At 41.0% G+C, this 14,606-nt stretch overlaps 1 long non-coding RNA gene across 1 annotated transcript; it reads right to left on the bottom strand.

Annotated features, from left to right (window-relative positions):
* Positions 1–8,254: 8,254 nt before the first annotated feature.
* On the bottom strand, positions 8,255–8,780 carry LOC119899639. Its single transcript, XR_005443883.1, has 4 exons — positions 8,745–8,780; positions 8,607–8,657; positions 8,429–8,512; positions 8,255–8,319 (listed from the first exon to the last, which is right to left on the bottom strand). It is a non-coding gene; the product is annotated as an uncharacterized LOC119899639 (long non-coding RNA).
* Between the last annotated feature and the right edge of the window lie 5,826 nt (positions 8,781–14,606).

Raw genomic sequence — 14,606 nt, 5'->3', positions numbered from 1 at the left:
AACCAAGAAAATCTTTTCCTAGGAACGTTACCTAAATATCTAGTTATTGCCATGGTAAACCACGAAGCCTTCACAGGAAAGAGAGACCTGTCACCCTTTTATACACAATGATGTAGAATACATGGCACTGTGTCAGGACGGGAGACAAGTCCCAGCCAAAGCTTTCCAGCCTCAATTTAACCACGGGTTGTCTGTCCGAGAATTTTATAATATGTTTACCGCCACAGGGAGACATCTAAAAGATTTACCTCTGAGCATCAACCGGGAAGAATTTCAGCAAGGTTACTCTTTGTTTGTTTTCAACCTCAATGCCAGTGAAGACAGCGACGCTTTGTCAACCATTTCCAACGGGAGTTTAAGACTTGAAATGAGATTCCGAGTGCCCTTACCTCATACCACAACTCTCATTGTTTACGCGTGTTACGAATCTATTCTGGAAATAAATTCAAAACGACAAGTGTTGGTGGACTATTACTAAAGCAATATGAACAACCATGAATTGGAAGGAATATTGCGACATTTACTTGGAGATTCCTTTTGTGGCGTGTGGGCTTCGGATCAGTTACCTTTACTGAGACAGTCCTTTAGACTACCTGCTTATATGATAGTTAACACCCACCCTGCACACGAGCCTGGGGAGCACTGGTGGCGCTCACTCTTGAGGAAGGTCAGAAAGCTAGCTTTTTTGATTCTTTGGATTCTCACCAGAGTTTTCACATTACCCCAAAAGTATCTTGGAATTTTTAAAAAAACGCTGTGAAACCATTTCATATCATACACATCAGTTTCAGCATACACTGTCTACCACATGTGGTCAGCATTGTGTGTTCTATTTGTGTCATCGAGCCTGCGGTCTATCTTTTGAGAATGTGCTGTCTTTGTATCATGATGATTTTACAAGAAATGATTCTATGGTATCCAATTTTGTGAAAAAATATCAACGTTGTATGAGGCAACAAAGAGCCGCATCTTTTCACCACACAGTTTGTTCTTTACAAATGTTCAAAGACTGTTATAAGTTATAAATAAAGATGAATCTTGAGACAAATAACTTTAGCTTGAATTGTTTTTATTATGGGTTAAAATTAAGCCATCGTGGAGCAAGGGGGGTGAGTTTCTTTCTTTTTTCTCTTCTTGAGGGTGGCGAGGCGTCCACCTCTTCCCACTGGGGGGTTAAAGATGCTCGTCTGTGTTTTCTTCCCTTCTTAAATAGTAAGGGCGGTGTCTCATCATCCTCTCCATCCCTGCGAGGGGCACGGGGTGTCTGCTTTTTCCTTCTTCCCCTCTTTATCGGCAGGGACATCACCTCCTCCTCATCTTCCCGGGGTCCTACCGTTTGAAGTTGCCTATATTGCTCTCGAGCTTGAGGGTTGCTCATCATTGATAAAGGGATGTTGAGTTCTGACAAAGTATTCAAAAAACCTGTCCAACCCTTAGGAGGCTGGGATTTTTTAAGGGACACGGTCAGACTTTTAAACAAGTCAAGCAGGTGTGAACCTTTCACAACATCTCCGTTATACACAAACTCTCCCCTGGGAGTCCACCCACCTCGGCTCTTGGTTAATTTCTTTATGATGTACTGTGCATTGTTACGATAGCGAGCCGGCAAGTTTTGTACAACCTCCCTTGCTGTTTCATCCAGTTTCTTGTCTTCTTCTTCTTCTTCTCCTCCTTCTACTCGCTGCTTCAGTGCCTCAGAATCTTTAGCTACTGTCAGAGTAATGTGGCGTTCTTCCTTCTCTCCTTGTTTGACCAGAGCTAGGTATCTTTGCAGCAGGGCATTGTATTTCTTAATTTTTTCATAAGCGTTCATACCATCCTCGTTTAGTATTGCCCTCATTTTTTCATCCAAATCATTTTCTACCGTATGTCTCATTATTTCAGCGTTGGATGCAGATGGTACAGAATGATTCAGCCGGTTTAGTTGCTGAGGCGTCACCAAAAACATTTTCTGACTCATGATTTATCTATTAATTAGCCCTCCCAAAATGACAGGAAGGATTGTTGAAAGAAGAGGTAACAGAAAGCCTCCAGACTGTTTTGTCAGAGCCTTATGTTTGGTTTTAAGACTTGTTTTTTTATTAGCCAGCAACCTTATAATTTTCTTTTGTTTTTTGAGTTTGTTATATTGAGCTGAGGTCATAGGAATGTTTCCTTTTAAAAGATTCAAAGAGAGTTCACACAAAGACTGAAGAAAGTCCGATGAGCAATTGTTGAGAATATCTTTACGCTTTTGAGGCGTGGCGTGACATAAAGCCCTCAGTAAAGGCGCATTCCTTTTTAAACGTGCTGACATGTTGGATCAGGACTTTGATTTGGGAAGATAGACAACGGGCCACTGGTGGGGTAGTACTCCTGATCTTAGTCTGTAAGTTTCTGGGCAACTAGGTGTGAGGTCCAAGATTAAATACCCGTGAGGATCTTTGGTAGCATCTTCAAAACTTTCTAAGAAAAAGGCTTTTCGTCCGGGAAATATTTGTTGAGCTAATATACTCATCTGTAATCTATCTCGAGGGTTTTTAAACAAAACCAAATAGTTACTATTTAAACTAATTGTCCTACTGTGCTTTCCACGGTGAAATACATTTTGAGTCAACATGATGACACTCATTTTTTTGTGGTGCCTGTACTGTGTGAAAATTTTCACAACTTCAGGGTGATCAGAGGCCTGGAAAATGACATCATCCAAAATTATAAGATGATCTTGATCAGGTGGGAATAGAATTTCATCGTCAAAAGAATCAGGCAATCCTTCAACAAATTTGATCTTTTTATTCTTCTGCTGCAGTTCAGTGTACATCGGTTGATAAGAAGTAAAAATCCAAACAATATTACTAGGCATGTTGTCGATGACATGATTACAGGATTCCAACACAGACTTTACAAAATAAGTTTTACCGGACCCGCTTGGCCCCACAATTTGACAGGAGAAAGGTGTTCTTAGTCTAGGGTCAAACTCAATTTCATTGGATGAAAACATTTTTTTTTTTTCTTCAATAGCCAAAAGGCAGGGTTTGACCTTGGCTCAGTAACCGTCTCTTGTCATACACCACTCTAAACTTTTTCTGGAATGATGAGTTTCTAAGGAAAAACCCCTTTTATCTCGTACAATATTGTGCTGAGGTGTTTCAATTACACCCCCATCATCAGAGTTTAGCACATAATTCTCCACCAACTGTTTGACACTGTTAAAGTTAACTTGTTCACAACAATCATGCGTTTGAGTGATACCCTTTACACGAAGTACTACTTTGTTGTTACGAGTCTGGTACGCATAACTTTTAGGACCCGCGGCCGCGAATTCTTTTATGCTATCACCATCTAACTCATCAGTCAAATCTCCCATGTAATTACCCAGGTCAAGCCGTCTCTCCCCCTCTTTTGTGACATAGATAATACTGTCTGTATCATAATACAAGACCCTCTCCTGCAGCTGCTCCAAATAACTGTACAACTTTAGACGCCCATAAGCTGTGGTGAAAGCAGCTATAAAGACGTTGTCTACCTTGTTTGGAGGGGCAATACATTGCTCACATAACTCCACTGCAACAATGCTGTTTTGTCGTTGACAAAGGAAAAGTATTTAACTTTATATTTTCCAGAAAACATAAAGTTAAAAAACTCTTCAGGGTCAGTGATTAGTTTAGTCTGTGTCTGATTCGAGCGTTGTGCAAATTTCCCCCAGAATGTGTTGAGACATAATTTGGAGACTTGTCTTTTTGCAGGATTCGGATGAATTTTAGACGCATCCAGCAAAACACCCTGATTGGTCTGATAGTCTTTGATGTACTTTTCTCGGCTGCCTGATCTTTGGCTTCAGGGGGTAACCTGAAGCTTCCTGTTTACCCTTCAGAAAAGTGTGCATGTACTGAACAAAAATTGAGTCGCTCTGTCTATCAAATTGCCATACCTCTGTGATCTCAGCTACCCGATACCCCATCTCCAAGGCCTTGTTAAATTCAGGAGTGACCCAGACCCCTGTCATCGCTCTGTCCTCATCACTGTGTTGACATGGACCCTCCTGAAAATTAAGTTCAGCGCACGTTCGGCAGAGTGTGAAGACAAGTTTACCAGCTGCAGTTCTATATGGCAAAACAGGAAAAAATAAACCCTGTGGTGGACAGATTTTGGCTCTGATTATTCCAAAGTAGCTTTGGGGTTCTTTGAAATCTTTGTAGATTATTTTTGGGTGCCCCAAAGGATAGGGAAAGTTACAGTTGACATAGGGATACAGCGATGTCACATCAAAGTAGTCTACCGTTTCATTAGCACCCGCAGTGTGTCTCAACTTTACTGCACAGGTTCGACCCCCATACAAAGCTTCGCGGGGTGAGAGAGGTTGAGGAGCTTTATACTGTTTGAGAAAATCTTTTAACCCCTGATGTGATTTTTTCATCTCGGTCCATGTGTGCTCTCTCATGACAATCACTTTAGCATTGTGGATGGCCTGTAACTCACGTAATTTCTCCTCGCTCCTCGCATGCAACTCCTCAAAAGGGTAGCCGGTCAAAGGATTGGTCTCATGAGCTTTGAAACAACTCGGACAGCCATGGAAAAAACATCCCAGAAACTCCCATACATATTTCACACCTTGGATCTCTGCAAAACCATCTACAAAGTATTTTCCTAGTTGTTTTTCCCCCTCATTTAAAGCATGTTGAATGAAGATGTTTTCGGTGCTTGCCACCCAATGTAACCACTGAATGCCTGCGTTCGAATACGTTTTGAACTGGCGTGTGTAGTTATAGGGGTCGGGGATGGCCAAACTTTTAGGAGGAAGGAAGTTGGTCACAAACACTTTCATGCATGCAGATGCTATAGTCGCGCGGCTAAAAGGGTCAACCGCTGTTTCATCAATATACTGTTTTCTGAACAGCTTGCATCCCTCTGCGAGAATCTCAACATCGTTTTCACAATAGAGGCGGGCCTCTCTCATGAAATCAAATGTACCGCGGCGCGCCGTCTCGTACCAGGTGTTAAAGTCTTTCAGCTGTACCGTAGTCATGCGTTCTGTACCGTACATTTTTGGCTCCGGGTAGGGACCTGTGTAGGTCAAATGGGCAGGTGAGCTAAAATTATGGGGAAAATAGCCTTTAATTCTGTCATCAAAACCGAGAGCTTTTGGCATATCGGCTAAACGCATGGAAAGAAAGGACAGTGAGTCAATGTATTTTTGATTAAAATCAGGATCTGTCATACAGATGACTTTTGAACCTTGCAAAATCAAAGAGGGTTTTAATGCTTGTTCAAGCATGGCGTTGAGGAGTAGGTAGGAGTCAAAACCTCGAGCATTGTGAGCAATAAACACAGCATTTTTGTACAGAGGGCGTCTGAAATGCATGAGAAACTCGTTGGCACAATTTCTGCCTTGAGAGCTCCATGTTTTGCCATCTAACGTTTTTGTACACACCAAAAAGGGTATGTGAACGCCATTTTCATTGACGTATGTTTCAAAATCATAAAACACCAATTTTTCTGTGTGTTTTGTTTCAGGTGGTAGTGTCTGGATGTAGCATTGGTGCATCTCGCTCTTATCTGTAACGTCAGAGGTCAAATTCTCACCACAGATTTTACACTTCACCGCAGGACATGTGTGTGGTTTACCTTCACCACTCATCGCTGAGTAGTAAAGCTGTGCACATTTGTTACATTTTTTGTACAACGAGCACGTGCTGGCTAATTTTTTGGCTCTGGGCCTCTCTGTAGGCTCTTTGTGCTTTGTCAGACAGAATTCTGAACGACATGTCCTGTTACACTCTTTACACACAATAGGCTGGAACCCCTTCTGATTACAGGTAGGGTCAAAGCAAACGGAACAATGAGCAGGGCATCGGTGACTCAGCACACAGTTGTACCCTGTGTAACAGTACTCACACAGATATGGGGAACCCAGAAAGGCCTTTAGATTTTTTATACCATAGTAGTGGTTCTGAAAGAGAAACAAAAATAGGGTTTTACTCTGTCTTGGGCTTTTGGTCATGAATTTACAGAGGACCCTATCGTCGTCTCCTCTATAAAACACTACAATTTTGCAGTCCAAAGCACGTTCAAATCGCGTGATGTCGCTTAAGGCTACAGGTGTCTGTCATCCATTCCCACTTTGTTTTGAATCTCTCTGCCGCATTCAAGAGCCTGTCTATCGTTGAGGAGGGGATGTAGAAGATGAGCCAGACAGACGGCGAAACACAACTGATTCCCCTCGTTTTCTACAATGTACAGAAAGCGTTGTTTTTTTTTTAAGATTTCGCATTGTAACATTTTATCCACCATTGCTCTTTTACCCGCGCCTGTAGGGCAGGTGATCACTTGGAGAACCAGTTCTAGATCACCATCTGTCATAATGGTCCAATTGGATTGTACTATGCGAAGCAAAAGTCTTTCAAAACCTGCTAAATTGTCAACATCACCATCCTGTAAGATAACTGATACATTATTACGGAGATTTTCACCTCTTAGCTCCAACTGCACCACATCTTGGGGTCTCCTGTGTGACAAGGCTTGTTGTAAAATCGCATCTACCTGCTCCAGTGTACCATTGTAAAACTGAGCATAATCCACTACACCCTCTGCATTGGTTGGAGAAGGAAAGCGCAACACCTGACGTATTTCATAATTACAGAATCTATGTCGTGATATGACTCTTGCTTGAGGTGCCACAGGGTCATTATTTTGAGACACGCTGCCCCCTTGCTGTTGCAAGGGAGGAGTGTTGGCTACCTGCTCCATGAGGGGGGAGTTAATGGGGGTCTGATAGGTCGAGGATGTAGAGGGGTTTAAGGCAGGGATTGCATTATTTTCAAGCTCGGAGAGAGCATTTTGTATTTGAATCAAGAGGTCTGGAGACACAGATGAGTTTAAGACAGGAATATGCTCGGGTTCGGGTAAAGAGGGGATGTTGTTTTGGTGAAAGGGTTCATTCATTTGGTTGATTTCATCTAATAAAGCAGTTGGTATTTCATTTTCTAAGCGTTCCAGATCAACGAGAGCTTGATTTATAGCGTGTAACGGATCTAAGAACTGACTGGAGGAGGTCTCGTTTTCAATTACACTATTTTCAGTTATACCATTTTGAAAGTTTGACTCATTCTGATAATGTTGATCTACCTCGTCTGATAAACTCTGCCTAAGCCCTAACGGTTTGTTTTCATCCATTATCATAAAATCAAAACACACTTAAACCTTAAAACAGACACTATAAAAAACACGATAAACACGTTTATCTAACTATTGCAAGTGAAAATCAACAATAAAAACAATTACCCAATGAAACAAACAAAAAAAATCATTTAAAACAAATTCAGATAAATCACCTTACTAATTATGATCACTGTAGACAGCCAGCATTTCACCCATTAGTCGGAAAGCATTACTCATTAAACTAGTTGTTCATGGGCAGTCCGACAGCAATTCTGACAGCCTCTCACGGATCGTCGGGGTCTGTTTGCTGGAGGACACAAAAACAAAGACACTTTAACCTCTTTTGTGTATTTTAATACAGAAAGTCAGGCATCACCCCTACAAATCACTACATTAATACTTTATAGCAAACAAGCAAACTAGTTTTTTTTTTATTCTTACATTATCTTGTAACTAAATACCTGAATGTCAGACATCAGTACCAAAACACTGTAGAAGTGCAAAACAAACAAACAAACACCACAGTAATAGCCTACTTTATGAAAAAGAAGCAAAATAGCTTTTAGAGTCAGGTTAACTCATAAGACTACTTTCTGCATAGAACATTTGACATGCTGTTGTATTTGAGAAAATAGTGTGGAATACTTTTAACTCATTAATTGTATAGCCTAATAATCAGCAACATGGTATCACGGGAAACTGTGTATATAGGCTATACTTTTTTTTTATGACTGCATATTTGCTAGGTTAATGGTTTTAGAGCGTTATAACAATTTACTTACTGCTGCTCCTACTACTGCTCCTGCTACTGCTGGTTGAAATGAGCCTTCTACGGTGTTCCCTTTTCCGAGGTCCGTTGTTCGGTATAGGCTCAGTCTGATTCAGCGGCGTACACGGTTCTGCTGGGTCTGGATGAATGATTTCCTCCGCTGTCAGTCCCCGCGCTTCTACCGGTGATCCGTTCCCGTGACCTCCCATCTGCGGCCTGACTGGAGCGCTCTACATCATCGACGGGTGATTCCGGGGACACATCCGGCTCATCGTGTTCCGGGGACCCCGGTGTTATGTACGCTTGCGGTACCGAAGCCAAGGGCTGATCCGATTCCGGAAACGGACCGTTCTCCTCGTAAATGGTAGGGGAGAGACCCTGCATAAAGTACCGTTCACAATCGCTCGCACCATCTGCGGGTGTAATGAAAGAAAAGAGTACTGTTACCACATCTGCGTAAAAGTTTGTAAATAAATAAATAAAACCTACACACTGATTAAAAGTTAAGGTAACCTTACTTACCGACTTCTCCTGTGAGATCTACAACCTGCTCTGATGGAATGCCATTCTCCCTTGTAGAACCTATTTCCTCGCCTGAGTACAAATCTGTAAAAACAATATACAAAATACACATCAGGATAGTACACTTTAAAATTTAGAACATTTCTATTTCACTCTAGTACATAGAAGGCCCTCTTACCTTCAAGTTGATATTCGGTTGAATGAAGCCCATTGTCGATCAAGTCAAAAACTGTTAATTGAAAACACGCAGGAATGAAAATACAAAGTGTCGATTTTTGCTATTTCTTTAGTTGCGGAGGAAAGGCTGAATGCGTACCGTGTTCTCTTTGAAGGGTCATCGCTCTGGTTTCAGGTCACTAGTGTGAAGACCTCTGGATTTCTGGTAGGGTACTTATAGAAGTAAGAAAAAAAAACAAAAAAAAAACCAAACAAACACACGTGCTGCTCTGCATGTGGGGTTGGGGCCCTTACTTCTGGTACAACCAGATTATTATTTAGTTCCAAACTCTTGTCTCCGGCTGATAAAAATAGCTTCCTGTTTCAAAAACGAACTCACGAACTCTGTCTGATAAAACCAGACCGTTTTTTTAACATCCGGAGTCTGGGTTATAGATAACCATAGTTAATAACTGGTCTACAAGATTACCTGAGGATGGCAGCTAAACACACAACACGCATCATTGAGAAAACAGAGGGAGGGTTTACACGACTCCCCAACACGACTCGTTGAGAAAACAGAGGAAGGGTTTACACGACTCCCCAACACGACTCGTTGAGAAAACAGAGGGAGGTGCGGGGGGTGGAGCACATTCCTCAATTAACCCCACAGCCTATGCTACACCAGAAAGAGAGAGGACACAGAAGAAGGAACACAGACTCTAGAAGGATTAAAGTTTTAAGACTCACAAGTTTAAGACTAGGCTACAGCTTTGGAGTGATAATGATGGCAAGTTTGTAAGACAAAGCAATAGCAAAGTAATTTGGAACACTCTCTTATTTTGCTGCATGCTGTTGAAGGTAATTTGTAATGCTGTTTAATTTTTACTCACCGTTATACCATTTTACTGCTTTACTGTCATTATTTCAATTTATTCTTCACTTGTTTACTGATGGTAAGTTTGTCACACAAAGCTTTAGCAAAGATTTTGAAGGTAATTAAAAAATGCTGTTTAATTTTAACTCACTGTTATACTATTTTACTGTAATTATTTCATCTTATTCTTTAGTTCTTTAATGATGGTAAGTTTGTCACACAAAGCTTTAGCAAAGATTTTACAAAGTTTAATTTTGGAACTCACTCTTATTTTGCTGCATGCTGTTGAAGGTAATTTATAATGCTGCTTAATTTTTACTCACCGTTATACCATTTTACTGCTTTACTGTCATTATTTCAATTTATTCTTCACTTGTTTAATAATAAAGACTGACTTGATTCCAAAGAAACCTCCTACTGATCCTTTGCTGGCCCCGGAGATTCCTCCTTTTACTTATAACTCACTGCTATACTTTTTTAATGATAAATTTATTGTCACAAACACCTCCTAGTTAATTCATTCAAGTTGTATTACTTAATAAAGTCTTTAAACCAATGAAAAACACACAATGGAAGGATGTACGCAACCCTCTTATCAGTTACATACAGACATATTTCCGGTTGGGGCGGGACAGGATGCACCCCCTCTTATCAGTTACATACAGACATATTTCCGGCTGGGGTGGGACAGGATGCACCCCCTCTTATCAGTTACATACAGACATATTTCCGGTTGGGGCGGGACCGGATGCACCCCCTCTTATCAGTTACATACAGACATCCGGTGGGGGTGGTGGGACCGGAAATAGCTGTCAAAAATGAGTTTGATGGAATGTAACTTATAATTCTCTCTGTTAGTCATGGAGTTCCACAAGGATCTGTGCTTGGACCAATCCTCTTCACTTTATATATGCTTCCTTTAGGCAATAATATCAGGAAAAATCATTCTTCTCACCTACAAAGCTCTTAATGGTCAGGCACCATCTTATCTTAAAGAGCTTATAGTACCTTTACTACCCCACCAGAGCACTGCGCTCCCAGAATGCAGGGTTACTTGTGTTTCCTAGAGTCTCCAAAAGTAGGATAGGAGCAAGAGTGTTCAGCTGTCAAGCTCCTCTCCTGTGGAACCAGGTTCCAGTTTGGGTTCATGAGGCAGACACCATCTCTACATTTAAAAGTAGGCTTAAGACTTTCCTCTTTGATAAAGATTATAGTTAAGACTGGCTCAGGTGAGTCCTGAACCATCCCTTAGTTATGCTGCTATAGGCCTAGACTACTGGGGGATTTCCCATGATGCACTGAGCTCCTCTCTCCTCTTCTTTTTCTCCCTCTGTATGCAACCTCATCCCATTAATGCATGTTACTAACTGGACTTCTTCCCTTTCCCGTAGTCTTGTGCTTTCTCGGCCCTCTCCTCTCTCCTCCTATCACTTCCTGCAGGTGTTTCTGGCTCTGGAGCTGTGGAGTCTGGATCTGTGGTTGCGAGTCACCTGCAGCCCCCGTGTTCCTGCTCGACACCCTCTGTTACAATTATTGTTACTAGTTTCTGCCTCTTAAAAGGAAGTTTTCCTTGCCTCTGTCGCCTAGTGCTTGCTCTTGGTGGGAACTGTTGGTTTTCTGTACATAACATCACAGAGTATGGTCTAGACCTGCTCTTTTATGAAAAGCGCTCAGAGATAACTGTTGTTGTGATTTGGCGCTATATAAATAAAATTGAATTGAAAATTGAATTTAATACATTGAATATGTATTACTGGACAAACGAAATGCAACCATAAAAATTATCAAAACATTTTTTTATTTAATAAAAACCTCAAGGATTATAACTTTAACATGTTTCAAGACATGCAGAAACCCTATATACCAAAACACTTTTTCATAAGGTGAATTAACAGTGGGCTGATCTTCCATAAGGATGCTGACAGTGGCACACCTCCTTGAGCTTCTTCCCCTCTCTGCTGCCAGGTTGAAACACCATATTTTCTGCTTTACGATATCATCTGTGGCAGCACGGGAGATATGACTCTTTCTCACACGATCTGCAATCACACAAGACTTTCATACAAAAGGATACACGCTGACCACCACATATTGATTTTCGATTTTTTTTTATTAGGCCTATTTAAAATCGCATTTGATTGCAGAGCGCCGTAGCGCAGGATATCCTCTCCCGCTCTCTCTTGCTTGCTCGTCTCTCTCTCATGAACACTGCTGCACAAATCAGTCCAGCACAACGCTGTCAATGACGGAGACCCACCCAAAAGTTATAAGCAAGCATGTAAGGAGCCTAGCTAAGGTTAGCCCAGTGTAAAGACTTGAAACAGGTGAAAATGCATTAGGTGTGTTTGACTTCATGCGGCGCTGTGCAGCGCTGACTTAACGTGATACATGCTGGATTTAAAATAAGGCATACTGGTTAGAAATTGTGTCCGACTTTCGCCGGCGCTGCAAAACGGCACCGTGTCACATGACATTTAAACCTTGCGGGAGATGGCAGCTGCAGGCGCCGAGTCCAGCGGCTGCAGTTGCTTTTCTCCAGCTGCTCAAAGTTGGAACCACTTTTGCCCGATCTCCTGGCATTTGTCTTTGCAAATGCCGCAAGATCAGTCATTAATCTCAGCTCACACAGGTAGAATGTGTCCAACTCGACTTGATCTAGTCGGCGAAAGTCAGCTGCAGTCCATCCATGCGTTTTAAGGCTTGTTAGATGTCAAAACACTGTATAACTGTTTATAATACTATGAGAAACTATATAACAACTGTGGAAAGCTGTCGTGCCAAAAATTATTTTATCTTGCATGACAACAACAATCATAATGTAACAGTCAAATTTCAGAGTCTTCCAGAAATGTGTATTTGCACATATCTTGGCCAACTCAGTGCTCTGCCAGATGATGTGTTGTTGCGTGACATTAAGACGTTAATTTTTTAGCCAACAGACCCTGCAATGTTTTCTGAAACCCCTTGTCTTGACTCCCAATCCTCTGCGTCAATTAATAAGCATGGTTGTGTTTTTTTAAAGTAGTACTAATGCCAGTTTGAACACTGCCTAAGAATGCTGTGTGACTTCAGATTGTTTTAAATATGTGATAGGGAAGGCAACAGGGGTTTAGCACTAGGACCGAGGTAAAGGGGCAGTCTATAAATAGGGGAGGGAAGATCACCTGGCCCTTTCTTTCTGCAGTCACACACCTGAGGGAGCAGCTGAGGCCAGCCTTTGTTTGGTTCTTGATTGGGTAGGCTCTATTTTTAAATAGATTTTACTTATTTTAGCCTTTTTTTTAATGTAAATGTAACAGGAATATTTGAAAATATAGATCCCAGTCACCTGCATGCCTTCAACGATGGGAGGGGAATGTGTTTCTAAGTCAAGCAAGGTATGATAATTGTTACATTTGCTTATGTTTCGTGAAATGTTTCTTTTAAAGTGTTTTTTTGTATCTTACTGTGTTTCTGTTTGTCTTGTTTCAAATAGAAGTTATTAGGAGAGCCAACCACGGTTTTTTCCCACCGGTTAGTTTTATTGTGCTCACACTAGATCCTTGAATGGGCCGTGTTAAAGGGGGAAACTGAAAGACAGAGTAATCATTTTGCATGGGTGTTTTGTGTAGTGTGCAGCATGCAGATAGTGTTTTTCCATAGTATTTGGTTTAATTGGTTTGAGCGTGTGGGTTATTTCCTTATTTGTCTATCAGTTTGGTTATAATTTGTCGGTGCTCAATTCTACATCAGTTTCCCTGGTAATGCAGTCTAGTCCTGAATTGTGTTTCTTCTTTTGTTTTGATGTAACAAATAAAATTTACATTCCTATACTGATATAGTAGCCTCTGGTCCAGTTTGTTCTGGCACTTGTGTATGAAGTAGCGTTTGTTTTACATATATATTACAATTACTTACACAGGAGCAACGTCTCCAATGCCATCTGGCAGAGATTTTTTCTCAGTGATCCCTTTCCAATTTATCCTCTTCCCGACATCATCATGGAACATGTGTGCAAGGATGTCCCACATGGCACGTTTTCTGTTGTGGCCCCTCTGGCTTCCAGGGAGAAAATCTAAAAAGAAAATTAAAAAAGTACAATCAATCAATTTTTAATTATTATAAATGTTTTTATCATGTAACCGGGTATAATCCTGTGTTAATGAGATTGTTTTTATTCCCAAGACCTTGGTAACCAATTTTTAAAATCAGCCTAACCCTAGTCTAAAGAAATATGTATGTATTCATGTATGTACATAGTCCAACAACTTCAACAGAATGAGACATCCTCTACTAAAACCATCAGCTGATCGACAGTTTCAGTAGAAAATAAATAAAATACTGACAAAATATATTATACAGTGTCTCCCACACTTTGGCCCAGGTAGATTAACAGCCGCCCAAGTAAATTTGGCGACCCATTTTAAAGTCGTTTTTGATTGTAGCGCAGCGCATATTTGCTCCGCACATTCTCTCTCTCTCTCTCTCTCTCTCTCTCTCTCTCTAACAGGAACAACGGATCCAGTCTGTGAATTGAATGGTTGGTATCATAAACACCGCTGCACAAATCTGTCCAACACAACACTGTCAATGTCGGGGACTTATCTTCAAAACAGTTATTAGCAAGCATGTAAGGCGCCTAGCTAATAAGGATAGCTATGTTAACTTTGGAAAACAGCTGTCGAAGTTAGCACGCTATAACTGGTAGTCAACAGGTGCGTTCGAGATAACTGGTTGACTTTCGCTGACTTGATGGATAGAATAAATACAGCGACGTCAAGTCAGACACAGTCTACCTCTGGTAGACTGCGTGAACTTAGAACTATGATCAGACCTTGCTCCCACGAGGTCTAGTGACATTTTGCAGCGCAGGTGTTGTGGTGAATTCTGCATGCCTGCCATGAATTGCATACAACTTGTGGGAGGTAATGCGCTTTTATACTGAGAAAAGAGGTGGATGCAAATCTCGGCAGGTAGCCTATAACTTGTTTATAGGCTACCTGCCTATAAACAAGTTATTAAGTGTAATAATATGTTAACGATTGTTAATGTTCATAAAATATATACTAATTTATTACACTTAACACAAAGAATAGTATAGCGTTTAAAAGCAGAACTTTGATGAATTTTCATGCAATTCTCGGCAGGCTTACAAAATTCAACTGA

Source organism: Micropterus salmoides, unplaced genomic scaffold, assembly GCF_014851395.1.
Source record: "Micropterus salmoides isolate LMB-PRFRI ecotype aquatic unplaced genomic scaffold, ASM1485139v1 Ms_hic_scaffold_1, whole genome shotgun sequence".
Classification (NCBI taxonomy): domain Eukaryota; kingdom Metazoa; phylum Chordata; class Actinopteri; order Centrarchiformes; family Centrarchidae; genus Micropterus; species Micropterus salmoides.
This window is presented reverse-complemented; position numbering and strand designations above follow the sequence as displayed.